This window comes from Vombatus ursinus, unplaced genomic scaffold (genome assembly GCF_900497805.2).
Source record: "Vombatus ursinus unplaced genomic scaffold, bare-nosed wombat genome assembly UNPS02014786.1, whole genome shotgun sequence".
NCBI classification, from domain to species: Eukaryota; Metazoa; Chordata; class Mammalia; order Diprotodontia; family Vombatidae; genus Vombatus; species Vombatus ursinus.
In genome coordinates, this window is record NW_020954564.1 from 55,043,489 (window position 1) to 55,056,275 (window position 12,787).

Sequence of the window (12,787 nt, forward strand, 5' to 3'; positions counted from 1 at the left end):
TGGATACATGACCTAGATATAAAGAGAAATATTACAAGAAAATCTGAAGAACATCGAAAATATTACCTATCAGATATATGGATAGGGAAACAATTTATGAATAAGCAAGAGATAGAGAGCAGAATGAGGTATGAAATGGATAATTTCAATTACATTGATATTTTTGTATAAATAAAACAAAGGTAGCCATGATCAGAAGGAAAGCAGAAAATTGGGGAAAGTTTTTTATAGACAGTTTCTCAGATAAAAGTCTCATATCTCAAATATATAAAGAACGTTGTCAAACCTTTAAGAATCTGAGTTATTCCCTAATTGATAAATGGCCAAAGGACAGAATAGGCAGTTTCCCGATGAAGAAATCAAAACAACTTATAGTCATATGAAAAAATGCTTCAAATCACTATTGATTAGTGAAATGCAAATTAAAATAACCTTGAGATATCATTTTACACCTATCAGATTAGCTAAAATGGTTGAAGGGGAAAGCGAAAAATGTTGGAGGAGATGTGGAAAAATTGGGACACTAAAACACTGTTGGAATTGTGAACTGATCCAACCATTTAGAAGAACAATCTGGAATCATGCCAAAACTGCTTATCCCCTTTAGCCCAACAATACCACTGCTAGGTCTATATCCAAAAATGATTAGGGAAATGGAAAAAGAACCTATATGTTCCAAAACATTTACGGCAGCTCTCTCTGTGGTGGCAAAGAACTGGAAATTGTGGGGATGCCCATCAACTGGGGAATGGCTGAACAAGCTATAGTATATGATTCTGACAGAATACTACTGCGACATAAGAAATGATGAGCTCGTTGATTTTAGAAAAACATGGATAGACTTGCACAAAATAATGAACAATGAAATGAGCAGAACCAAGAGAATATGATATGCAGTAACAGCAATATTGTTTTAAGAATAACTTTTAGGGACTAAGTCATCTTGACTATTATAAACACTCAAAGTAACTACAAAGGACATATGAAGGAAGATGCTATCTGCATCCAGAGAAAGAACTGATAAACAGGAATACACATAGAATGATTTTACACACACACACATACACGTTTGTGTTTAATGGTGGCCATCCTTAGGGGAGAGTCGGAGAGGGAAAGAAAAAAAAAGAAAAAAGTTACATGACAACTTTATTATATATTTAAAAGGAATAGCAAGTTGTACATAATAGATTTGCAGTTTCATGTGCAATCATCTTTTTTTATTCTACTATGCTACAGAAATGCTTGTTATTTCATAAATAAAAAATAAAATTTTAAAAATGTCTATACACATGACAAGGAGTGCTAAGGCAAAGGAGAGATCAAAACAAACTACTTGAGGGAAATTTGAGTAGAGAACATTTTCATTTGTAAAGGGGACTCAGTGAATGTTTCACAGAGGAAACAGAGCCTCAGTCAAGCCTTGCCGGAAAAGGACTCTCAGTGGAAGAAATGGAAAAGAGAAAAAAAGGGGGTGTGGGAAAGGGCACAAACAAAAATTATACTTTTCTTTCATGAAGAACATTTCTTTACAATACTGTCTGGGGAACTATGGGCATCTTGGAAGATGTAAGACCCAATGAAAAACTTTTTCTTTTCCTCTTTGATGCTAGAGCAGAAATAGTGTTAGAATCAAATCTAAAATAATGGTTTCTCTGTCAAGATACTTAAACTAGGCCTTGGTTTCCTCATCTGTAAAGTGGGGATAATGATGGCACCAACTTTACAAGGTTGCTTTGAGGTAGTTGGATAGTGCAATGGATAAGAGCACAGAGTCTGGAACCAGGAAGACCTGAATTCAAGTAAGACCTCAGACACTTACTAGCTGGAGGACCCTGGGGAAATCACTTAACCTCATTTTGTCTTAGTTTCTTCATCTGTAAAATGGCAAGTGCTAAAGGCTGTGTGAGAGAAGAGAGGAGTGATGTCAATTAGCCATCCTCTACCCATAGATTCTACTGCACTATTAGATATATAATAAATACAACCCTTTACCTGGAAAAAGACCCAAAATTTGCTCGTGGAAGTAGGCATCAGAAATATTATAGCTTGTGAGTTACTGTAAAGTGGTGCAGTTTTCTATATTCTTGCTGTTTCTTAAAGAAATCAGGTACAAGCAAACTTGAAATTCAATTTATGAAGAAATTGTTTTCTGATAAGGGTTGCATTAGAACAAATGAGAGTTTTCAAAACAAGCATTACAGCACGACTAATTGTACACAGAAGTTACTTAATAAATGTTTTATTGAGCTGAATCTATAAGAGGAAGCTCTGATCTTAAGATTTGGGAGATTCAGTGCCCAAATGCTCTCATTTCTAAGATAAGCTACATCATAGCCATTTTGCGCAAATACTGTCTTATTAAAAAGGTCGGGAAATATATGCAGAAAGGATAGTATAACTGATTTAGAACTTCAAGAGACCTCAGAGGCCACTCCCTTACTTAACAGAAGAGGAAACTGAGTCCCAGAAGTTATCTGACTTGCCCAAGCTCACAGCGAGGTGCCCCATGATACTGAATCTAGTACTCTTGCTATTAAAACCACAATGCCTCCACACTCTGGTTTCCTTGCTGCTGTTGACTACATTGAATAGGAAGCCGACTGTCACACGGCACGGGAAAGAGACAACTGTTTCCAAATAAGGCTGCTTCGGGAAACTCCAAATGGATATGGGATTTCAAAGATCACAATTTTTTTTAATAGAAGAGAAGGGAAGCAGATAGTCTTCTCAACTGTAGCTACGGGTAGAATTCTTAACCAAACAAAGGACAGAACTAATCAAGAAAGTCAAGAGAGACAATTTCAAGCATGAAAAATTCAGAAAAACATAGGATGATTTATATGAACTAATACTGAGATAAGTAAGCAGAAAAAGAATAATATGTACAATGATAACAACTTTCTTTTAGAGAACACACTGAAAAGTAGCGGGCATCCAAATAATTGTGATAACGAGGCATGGTACCAGAGAATAGACAGTGAAACACCTCCTTCTCAGCAGTCTGTCAATAAGCATTTATTAAGCATTTATCATGTGGTAGGTGTGGAGGAGGTAACATGAACTTGGAGTAAACATCTTTCCAGAAAAAGAGTGAACTTAAGAGGTCAAAGAAACAAAGCTACAGAGTTGTGTATATAGGGACAGATACTCAGTATATATTTTATTTGATAACATTATGAGCCTTACTGATTTCTATCTTGAAGGAGACACCTCCACTATCTTAGAGATCTCCTGCCCCATCAGAATGTTCTGATAAAATGAACTACAGAGAAAACCGTCTTTGGCAACTTCTGAGATTCCAACTTTCTAATCCCAAGGTTAACAATTTCTCCTCCAAATCACCTGACATTCTGTTCCTGTTACTCAACCTCCCAAATAAGAAAGGTGACTGAATAGTTTCACCTGATAGGCTCTTTTTGTCATGTGTAACATCAGGCCTAAGGCTTTGTGAAACTCTATATGAGTCTATCTCCTTTTGTTCATGGAGTTGCTAACTACCTAGAAACTGTCCAACAGCTAATGATGATTCAACTTTTCATCTTCTAGCCTTGCCTCATTATTTATTGATAGCTAGTCAAAGGACCAATATGGGAGGAGTTACTGTCTAGGATGATCCTAAGACTTCTCATTTGAGAGGGGGAAGAGCCCAGATGGCGGAGAAAAGGCAGCAACTCGCCTGAGCTCTCCCTCAGACCCCTCTGAACACCTTCAAATAATGCCATAAAATAATTCCTGAAGCAGCAAAACCCACAAAAGGGCGGGGTGAAATAATTTTCCAGCCAAAGAGAACTTAGAAAGTTGGCAGGAAACGTCTTTCACACCTAGGTTAGAGTGAAGTACAATCCAGTACCAGCCGTGCCAGCACAGACTGGACCCCAAAAAACCAGTAACAGGCCTTGGGAGCCATGCTGCTGCTGCTTCCAGAGCTCTCAGCCCACAGATGGTAAGGGGGTTGAACAACTGGTCAGAAGGAGATTATGGGGGGGGGTCTCTTTACTAGCCCTGAGGCAAGACTCTGTTGCTTTCCTCATACTCAGATCTAGGTGGCAGTCCCAGGATGAGAAGCAGCACTAGCACACCAGAGCTTACAGCCACAGTGGATGGGGGACCTTCACCACAGTTCCAGGGCACAAAACAGTGTTTGTGGTTGCTCACAGAGCACAGCACTGGCCAAGAGAGTAGTAAATACACCTCTTCTTAGATCATACCACCTTGGAAGAATTGAGAACTTATAGGTCCCTAGAAATATCTCTGAAAACAGTTGCACAAAACCCTTGAAGCTTGGGACAGTGTGCCCTCCACCTTGGAAGCAGAGCTCTATTTTAACAAAGAGTTAAAAGTCAAGAAATAGGCTGGAAAATGAGCAAACTACAGAAAAAATTCTGACCACAGAAAGTTACTATGGCGAGAAGATCAAAACATACGCTCAGAAAAATATAACAAAGTCAAAACTCCTACATCTAAAGCCTACGAGAAAAATATGTATTGGTCTCAGGCCATGAAAGAGCTGAAAAAGAATTCTGAAAATCAAGTAAGAGAGGCAGAAGAAAAACTGGTAAAAGAAATGAGAGTGATACAAGAAAATCACAAAAAATGAGTCAACAGCTTGACAAAGGAGACACCAAAAAATACCAAAGAGAATAACACTTTAAAAAACAGACTAGGTCAAACAGTAAGACAGGTACAAAAAACCAATGAGGAGAAGAATGCCTTAAAAAAGTAGAATTGGCCAAACAGAAAAAGAGGCACAAAAATTCACTAAAGAAAAAAACTCCTTAAAAAGTAGAATTGGCAAAGGCAGAGAGGTGGTTCAGTAGATAGAGCTCCAGCCTTGGAGTCAGGAGGACCTGAGTTCAAATCTGGCCTCAGACACTTGACACTTACTAGCTGTGTGATCCTGGGCAAATCACTTAACCTTGACTGCCTCACCAAAAAAGAAAAAAAAAAAAAGAATAGAATTGTTCAAATGGACAAGGAGGTCCAAGAGCTTACTGAAGAAAATAATTCCTTAAAAATTAGAATTCAGCAAATGGAAGCTAATGACTTTATCAGAAATCAAGAAACAATAAAACAAAATCAAAAGAATGAAAAAACAGAAGACAATGTGAAATATCTCACTGGAGAAACAAATGACCTAGAAAATAGATTCAGGAGAGATAATTTAAAATAACTGGACTACCTGAAAGCCATGATCAAAAAAAGAGTCTAGACATCATCTTTCAATAAATTATCAAGGAAAAATGCCCTGATATTCTACAACCAGAGGGTAAAATAGAAATGGAGAGAATCTACCAATCACCCCCGGAAAGAGATCCCAAAATGAAAACTTCCAGGAATATTATAGCCAAATTCCAGAGCTCCCAGGTTAAGAAGAAAATATCGCAAGCAGCCAGAAAAAAACAAGTCAAGTATCGTGGAAACACAGTCAGGATATAACACAAGATTTAGCAGTTTCTACATTAAAAGATCAAAGAGCTTGGAACGTGATATTCCAGAGGGCAAAGGAGCTAGGATTATAACCAAGAATCAACTACCTAGCAAAACTCGGTATAATCCTTCAGGTGAAAAAATGGATATTCAACGAAATAAAGGACTTTCAAGCATTCTTGATGAAAAGACAGGAACTGAATAGAAAATCTGACTTTCAAATACAAGACTCAAAAGAAGCATAAAAAGGTAAACAGGAAAGGTTAATAAGGTTAAACTGTTTGCATTCCTACATGGGAAGATACTTATAACTCATAAGAACTTTCTCATTATTGTGCTGTTTTAGAAGGAGTATATATAGACAGAGGGCACAGGTGTGGCAAAGAGATGATAGCTAAAAAATAAAATTAAGGGGTAAGAAAGGAATGTACTGGGAGAAAGAGAAAGGGAAAGGTAGAATAGGATAAATTATTTAAAAAATAAAAGAGGCAAGAAAAAGCTTTTACAGAGGAGGGGAAAAGGGGGCAGGTGATGGGGAGTTAGTGAACCTTACTCTCATCAGAATTGGCTCAAAGAAGGAATAACATACACACTCATTTGGGTAAAAAAATCTATCTTACCCTACAGGAAAGGAGGAAGAGAAAATTATAACAATTCTGAGGTACTACCTCATACTTATTAGATTGGCTAATAGGACAAAAAAGGAAAATGACAAATGTTGGAGGGGATGTGGGAAACACGAGACACTAATGCACTACTGGAGTTGTGAACTGATTCAACCATTCTTTAGAGCAATTTGGAACTATACCCAAAGGGCTAGAAAACCACGCATACCCTTTTAGCTAGCAATACCACTACTAGGTCTGTACCCCAAAAGAGATAAAAAAGAACAAAAAGGAAAAGGACCTATATGTACAAAAATATTTATAGCAGCTCTTTTCTGGTGGCAAGAAATAAGAAATTGGGGGGATGTCCATCAATTGGGGAATGGCTGAACAAATTATGGTATGTGATTATGATGGAATACTTGTGCTATAACAAATGATGAGCAGGATGTTCTCAGAAAAACCTGGAAACACTTATATGAGCTGATGCAAAGTGAAATGTACTACGTACAAAGTAACAGAAATATCATGAAATGATCAGCTCTAAACGACTTAGCTATTCTCAGCAATACAATGATCCAAGCCAACTCTGAAGGACTTATGATGAAAAATGTTATCCATTCTCAGAGAAAGAACTAATGGCGTTTGAACACAGACTGAAGCATACTTTTTTAAAACTTTATTTTTCTTCAGTTTTTTTTGGTTTATGTTTTCTTTTACAATATGACTAACATGGAAATGTTTTGCATGACTACACAGGTATAACCTATATCAAACTGCTTGCCTTCTTAATGACGGGAGGTGGGGGTGGGGTGGGAAGGGAGGAAGGGAGAGAATTTGGAACTCAAAGTTTAAAAACGAATGTTAAAAATTGTTTTTATATGTAATTGGGGAAAAATAAAATCCTAAATAAATAAAAAAATACTTAAAAGAAAAAAGACTTCTCATTTGAGGAATTCCCCAACAGGGCACTGTGCTAATGCTATGTGCTGGGGATACAAAGAAAGTAAAAAACATAGTCCCTGCTCTCAATATTGGCAGTTAGGTGGCACCACAGATAGAACACTGGACCTGGAGTCACAAGGACTTTTCAAATCCAGCCTCAGACAGCTTACCAGCTGTGTGATCCTGCTCAAGTTTGTTCACCTCAGGCGTGTCATCTATAAAATGGAGATAATAATAGCACCTACCCATAAATGTTTAATGACTGACTGACCAACTTCCAAAGGCTGTTATCAAGTTATAATGAGAGAAAATTTGTAAAGCACTTTACAACCCTTAAAGTGCTATATAAATGCTAGCTATTATCTCAGGGAACTCACATTCTAACGGAGAGACAACCTGTAATAACTACATACACACAACAGACATATGGTGTAAATCAGTGGTTCTTAATTTGGTTTCCACAGATTTCAGGGCTTCCATGAACTTGGATGGGAAAAAAATTACATTTTTTTTCAATAACCTCTAACTAAAATTTAGCATTTCCTTGAATTATTTAAAAACATAATTCTGAGAAGGGGTCCATAAGCATTACTAGACTGCTAAAGGGAAATATAATATTAAAAAAGATTAAGAAATATGATATTAAAAAAAGATCAAATGAAAGATAATATCAGAGTAAAGTGACTAAAATAATAGGGAGTTGAGAAGAGGGACTTGGAAGGCCTGCACCTCCTGAAGAAGGTGAGGTCTGAGTTGAATCTTGAATCCAGGAAAGCCAGGAGACAGAAGTAAGGAGGGAAAGTGAAAGTAAGAGCTAATTGGGGTGGATTCTGTCAAGTCTCAATAATTTTACTGGCAACAACAAACTTTTCCTTCCCTAGAAGTGACAGATCTAGGGAGCTCCACAGAAACATCAAACTACTTGATTACAACACTGCACTGAAACCATTGCTCTGCAGTTAAAATAGAATATCTACCACTTTAGTTAAATAAGCTCCCATCACAACTATAAACAAGCAGTCAGCCATGCTTAGTCAAGCACAGTACTCTAGATGTGAATAAAGCTATTATGATCTCTGCCCTCATGCAATCCTTTTAAAGGGATATTTAACTATAGACATCTATCTTCTTCTGCTCTTCTGCACTGGGAAGTGGGGGGAATAGATAGGGTTATAACCTTGTCCTCCATAGAGACAAAAGAGCCAAAGCTCACAGCAGACTGGAAAAAGAAACAAATTCATGAAGAACGCTGTTGTTGGTTTCCCTTACTTATTGTATGAATTTTTTGGGGAGTGGGTTGGGAGCAAGGGATGGCCCAGTCATGGGCGTGAGCAGCAGGGCTAGGTCTGCTCAGTACACATGAAGAGGCTTGGGGAGCCTGCTTATGGAAGTGCCTGATAATGCAGAATGTAGGGGCCTGGCTCTCCACTCCAAAGAATACACCAGTGTTCTGTGTCCATTTCCCAGCAGATAAAGCCTTTTGGCTAGCTGTTGAGCCAGAACTGGAAGTACATATAAAAGGCCATAATGGAGAAATTCATCCGTTTCCTTCCTGCTGGTCAAGAGGAGTAAGGAAGGAAGGCACTCTCAAGCTCTGAACAGCCAGTGGAGGGGAGCCCTTCTCCCACCCCTCTCCCCCACCAGGCCAGGCAATGAGCACATGGCCTCCTACAAAAGCCTGGGTCTGAAACAGGACAATCTCCTGTTTGTGTCTCCTTTCTCGTGGTACAGGACCTTGGGAAACTTTAAAACATCAGAGTAGCTGAAGTCCACTCACAGTCTATGCTGGTGTTTGCTAGGAGCCAGACTTCACAGCAGTCTGGAGTGATTTGCTTGGTCCAGCCCAACAGCAGATCATCACACAGACAAGACAGTATCTTGCAGTATGGGACTGATGTCAAGAGGCTTTATCACATTTAGAAGTGAATTTGGTAGAGTGAATGCTTTGTAAGACTGCTTTAAGCTGGAGCCTCCTTTTTCTAGAGTCTAAGGTGGAATGGGGTAGAATGTGAACCCAGTTTGGGAAAGGGGGTGTTTTTATACTTCTCTTCTTGCTATATCTTCTTGGCAAATATTCTTTTGTAAAAGTGAACTATGTTAAGTGGTTATGAATTACTTCAAGGAGAAAGCAAATGGTCAATATTTAAACTGGAGTGCTAATCACTGGGTCAAATAATAGAAGAAATATCAGTAAAAGATTCAATAATACAGCACGTATCAGTACTGAAACATTTAACTGCAAAAGTCACCTTAAAAGGAACTAGAATTAAAAGAATCTTAAAAACTAACTATAATTGGCTGTTGGTTGGGGAACACACATCAGTCTGAGAACTCAAGGTGCCCACAGAGCCCTGAAAGAGAGATGGAAATACCTGACCTGGTACTGCAAGTAAGGGCCGGGAGACTAAGTCCAAAGCTACACTACATATGAGGCCTCATCTGGTATAAAAATAACTGAGCCCTTTGCAGTTGTGGGGACTCACTGGAGAGATTCTTTACCTGGGCCTTTAGTTTTTGTATTCCCTACTTTTGGGAATCCACTAGAGAAAAATTATCAATTTTTTTCTTTGGTGTTGTAGCCTGTAATTTTACAGTCACTTTACTCTAGTGTATTTCCATTAAAAGTCAGACCAGTTCCTTTTAAGATGACTTCTGTAGTTAAATGTTTTAAGTACTGATACCTGCTATATTATTGGATCTTTTACAAATATTGATAATGAGGGTAATTTGAAACATGGATTTTCCATCCATAAAATGCTCATGTCTTGCTGACAAATGTTCACATTTTTTCTTCAGTTTTTAAACAGTCCTGGATTGCTTGCCTAATTGTGAAATTTATAAGGTCCACTGGCCTAGAAACCCAGATATATCAACCCAAAGAGTAATTTCTTTAGAGAGTTTCACATTTACTTGTTCAAAGCTTACTTGATCCCATTCTCAAACTGAGCCTGCTTGTCTTTTTGTTGGGTGAGCGTGGAATTACACTTGGACTGTCCTAGCAGTGACAGACATCCACTGGAGAATTTGGTGTGCCTTGTGTAGAAAGGGAACACCCAGAGATTTGGGTTGGGCCTCCAGCTGAAGGTGCCTCTCTGAACTCTGGAAGTCTGGGTCCCTCACACCAGGTGGTTTCTGAGTGCATGGTCTTCTGAGTAATGGCCTGGAATGGGACCATGTCTTGTTTGTATCTTCTTGCTAACTGTACAGTGTCTTATGAGACTTCAAAAAGTTGGACAGCAGAGGTCCAGTGATGGGAATCTATAGCAAGGAGCAGCCTAGCCTAGAGGAATGACCTACTTGACCAAAGCTATCACTGGATCAACCCAGGCCAGATGCTATATCCTGTAGTAAGGGAATAACTTATCCTGCGGCTATGCCACATATGAACTTGTTGGAGCCAATGCTTTGGAGCTGCAAATGCTTTAAGTTTGAGAGTACTCTACTCCTCCAATGTGGCAGACAAGCAAGTGTGACCCCAGTTCAAGGAAATGTCTTTGTACTTCTGTTCCTGTTGTATCTTCTTAGTAAATATTCCTCTGTAAAAGCTAATTGATGTTAATTGGTTATCAGTAATATGACAGGTAAAAACTAATGGTCATACAGATATTGCAGCACTAATCTGGACTAATGACATAGAAGAGATTATAAATATAACCAGCAATCAATAGATACTGTATAACACACTGTAATGGGGGCTCAAACCAAAGTATTAAGAGAAAATCTCACTGCCCTTCAAGGATACCCTTCGAACTCTGAGGGGGAGACCGTAAGCCATCTGCCCTCTGGAGACTTGACTTACCAGTGCAAAGGAGAGATGAGATACGGCCACCCAGAGTCTATATATATGGGCTTCATTTACCTAAGAAGGCTTATTTTGAGACGGTTTCTTCCTTGATAACAGTTATCAATAAATTAATTTTTAATGCATGTATTTCAAGATCCACTCCTGAATTACCTATCGTTCATTAGCATGTTTGAATTTCAAGTTATACATTCCAAACCAGAAAGCTTGACTCAGCAAAGAAGTTCACGTATTCAAATTCCATACTGAGACAGAATACTTAAAACAAATAATTGGCATTAAAAGTAGTGCAAGCAAAATCAATAAATATTTATTGAATGTTCACTGTGAATACTACACTACATTGAAAGGGACACAAAGAAAAGTAAGGCATTTTCTGTATCCTCAATTTACAATCTAACTGGGAGATGAGAAATTTTCAAATACAGTTAAATAATTAAAAGCAAAATAACATCACACGATGAACTGACAGATGTGTAGTCCAGATTCAAGAAGTATTGGGGGGGCGGGGCAGCTAGGTGGCACAGTGGATAGAGCACCGGCCCTGGATTCAGGAGGACCTGAGTTTAAATCCGGTCTCAGACATAACACTTACTAGCTGTGTGACCCTGGGCAAGTCACTTAACCCCACTGTCTAACCAATTAAATAAATAAATAAATACATAAATAAATAAGAAGTATAGGGGGAAAAGGTCATTATTATATAGGAGTTTAGAATTTAGAATTGGAAGAAGTTTTTGAGCAAGGGTCTTAAATTTGGAGTCTGTGAACTTATATGGGGGGAAAACACAACATCTGACCTAACCTGTAACTGAAATTTAGCATTTCCTTCCATTATAAAGGCAGGCAACAAAACGTTATTCTGAGTAGGGGTCCAGAGGCTTCACCAGACCGCCAAAGGGACACAAAAAAGTAGAGAAATCCTGCTTTAGAGATTTAGATGGAACAAAAACCTAGCAAGGGTCTTACAGATATTGGTACTGCACTGTGGGGGGCAGTCCATTAGGATCACAGATCTGGAGGTGGAAGGTATCACAGAGCCCACTCCCCTCATTTTAAAGATGAACAAGGGAGATGGCACACACACAGAGCAAGTGTCAGGGATGGGATTTGAACACTGGTCCTTTGACTCCTGAACCAGGACTTACCAGGTTAATAATTCACATCCTTAAGAACAGAATATCTAGGGCAGCTAGGGGGTGCAGTGGATAGAGCACTGGCCCTGGATCCAGGAGGACCTGAGTTCAAATCAGGCCTCAAGACACATAACACTTAATAGCTGTGTGACCTTGGGCAAGTCACTTAACCCCATTGCCTAGCCAAAAAAAAAAAAAAAAAAAAAAAAGAATATCTAACTTTATGATGTTTTCCCTTTCTAACATCTTCTACCTTCTACGGCAGATGCTCTAATATCTTATACAAGAAGCATTGCTTATATTTATTTTAGGGTCCACAAGGCAAATGTGAGATTTGAAATCAGACCTTCTGAAGCCAAATCTAGTGCTCTTTTCACATGCCATACTGCTTATTTTGTCCTGCTGTGAACATTAGCCATAACTGGAAAGACTGCATCAGAGACAACTTATTTCTAGTGAATCAATGCTACAAACACTGTACTTTGTAACCACAGCTACATATAAATGTGAGTTATTAAACTATATTCATTTTATTAAGTATCCTGACAACAAAATTCTGGTAAAATCCAAGAGCTATAACTTCCTCAAGGTTAATTATTAATATTGTTGCTTTATAAACCACTAAGCTCTGAAGACTGCAGAGACTGTGTGTGTCTGACTTCGTCTTTCTTGGTTTATAAAACAGTTGTATTTCAAATCTTAGAACTCTGCTCCTCCCTGACCCTCACCCAGACCCCTTCCCCGCTCTGTTGCAAAGGCCTGTAGACTTCACCTTTGCAGCATCTCTCCTCTGATACAGCCACTGTACTGGTGCAGGCCCTCATTACCTCATGCCTGGACTATTACAATAGTTGGTCAGTTGTTATGCCCAC

The 12,787-nt window shown here is 38.6% G+C and overlaps 1 protein-coding gene across 5 annotated transcripts in view; it reads right to left on the reverse strand.

Moving 5' to 3' along the window:
• The window catches only part of LOC114047382 (probable C-mannosyltransferase DPY19L3), a 92,706-nt gene that overhangs the window by 9,899 nt on the left and 70,020 nt on the right, over positions 1-12,787 (reverse strand). The gene's annotated exons all lie outside the window — the stretch shown is intronic.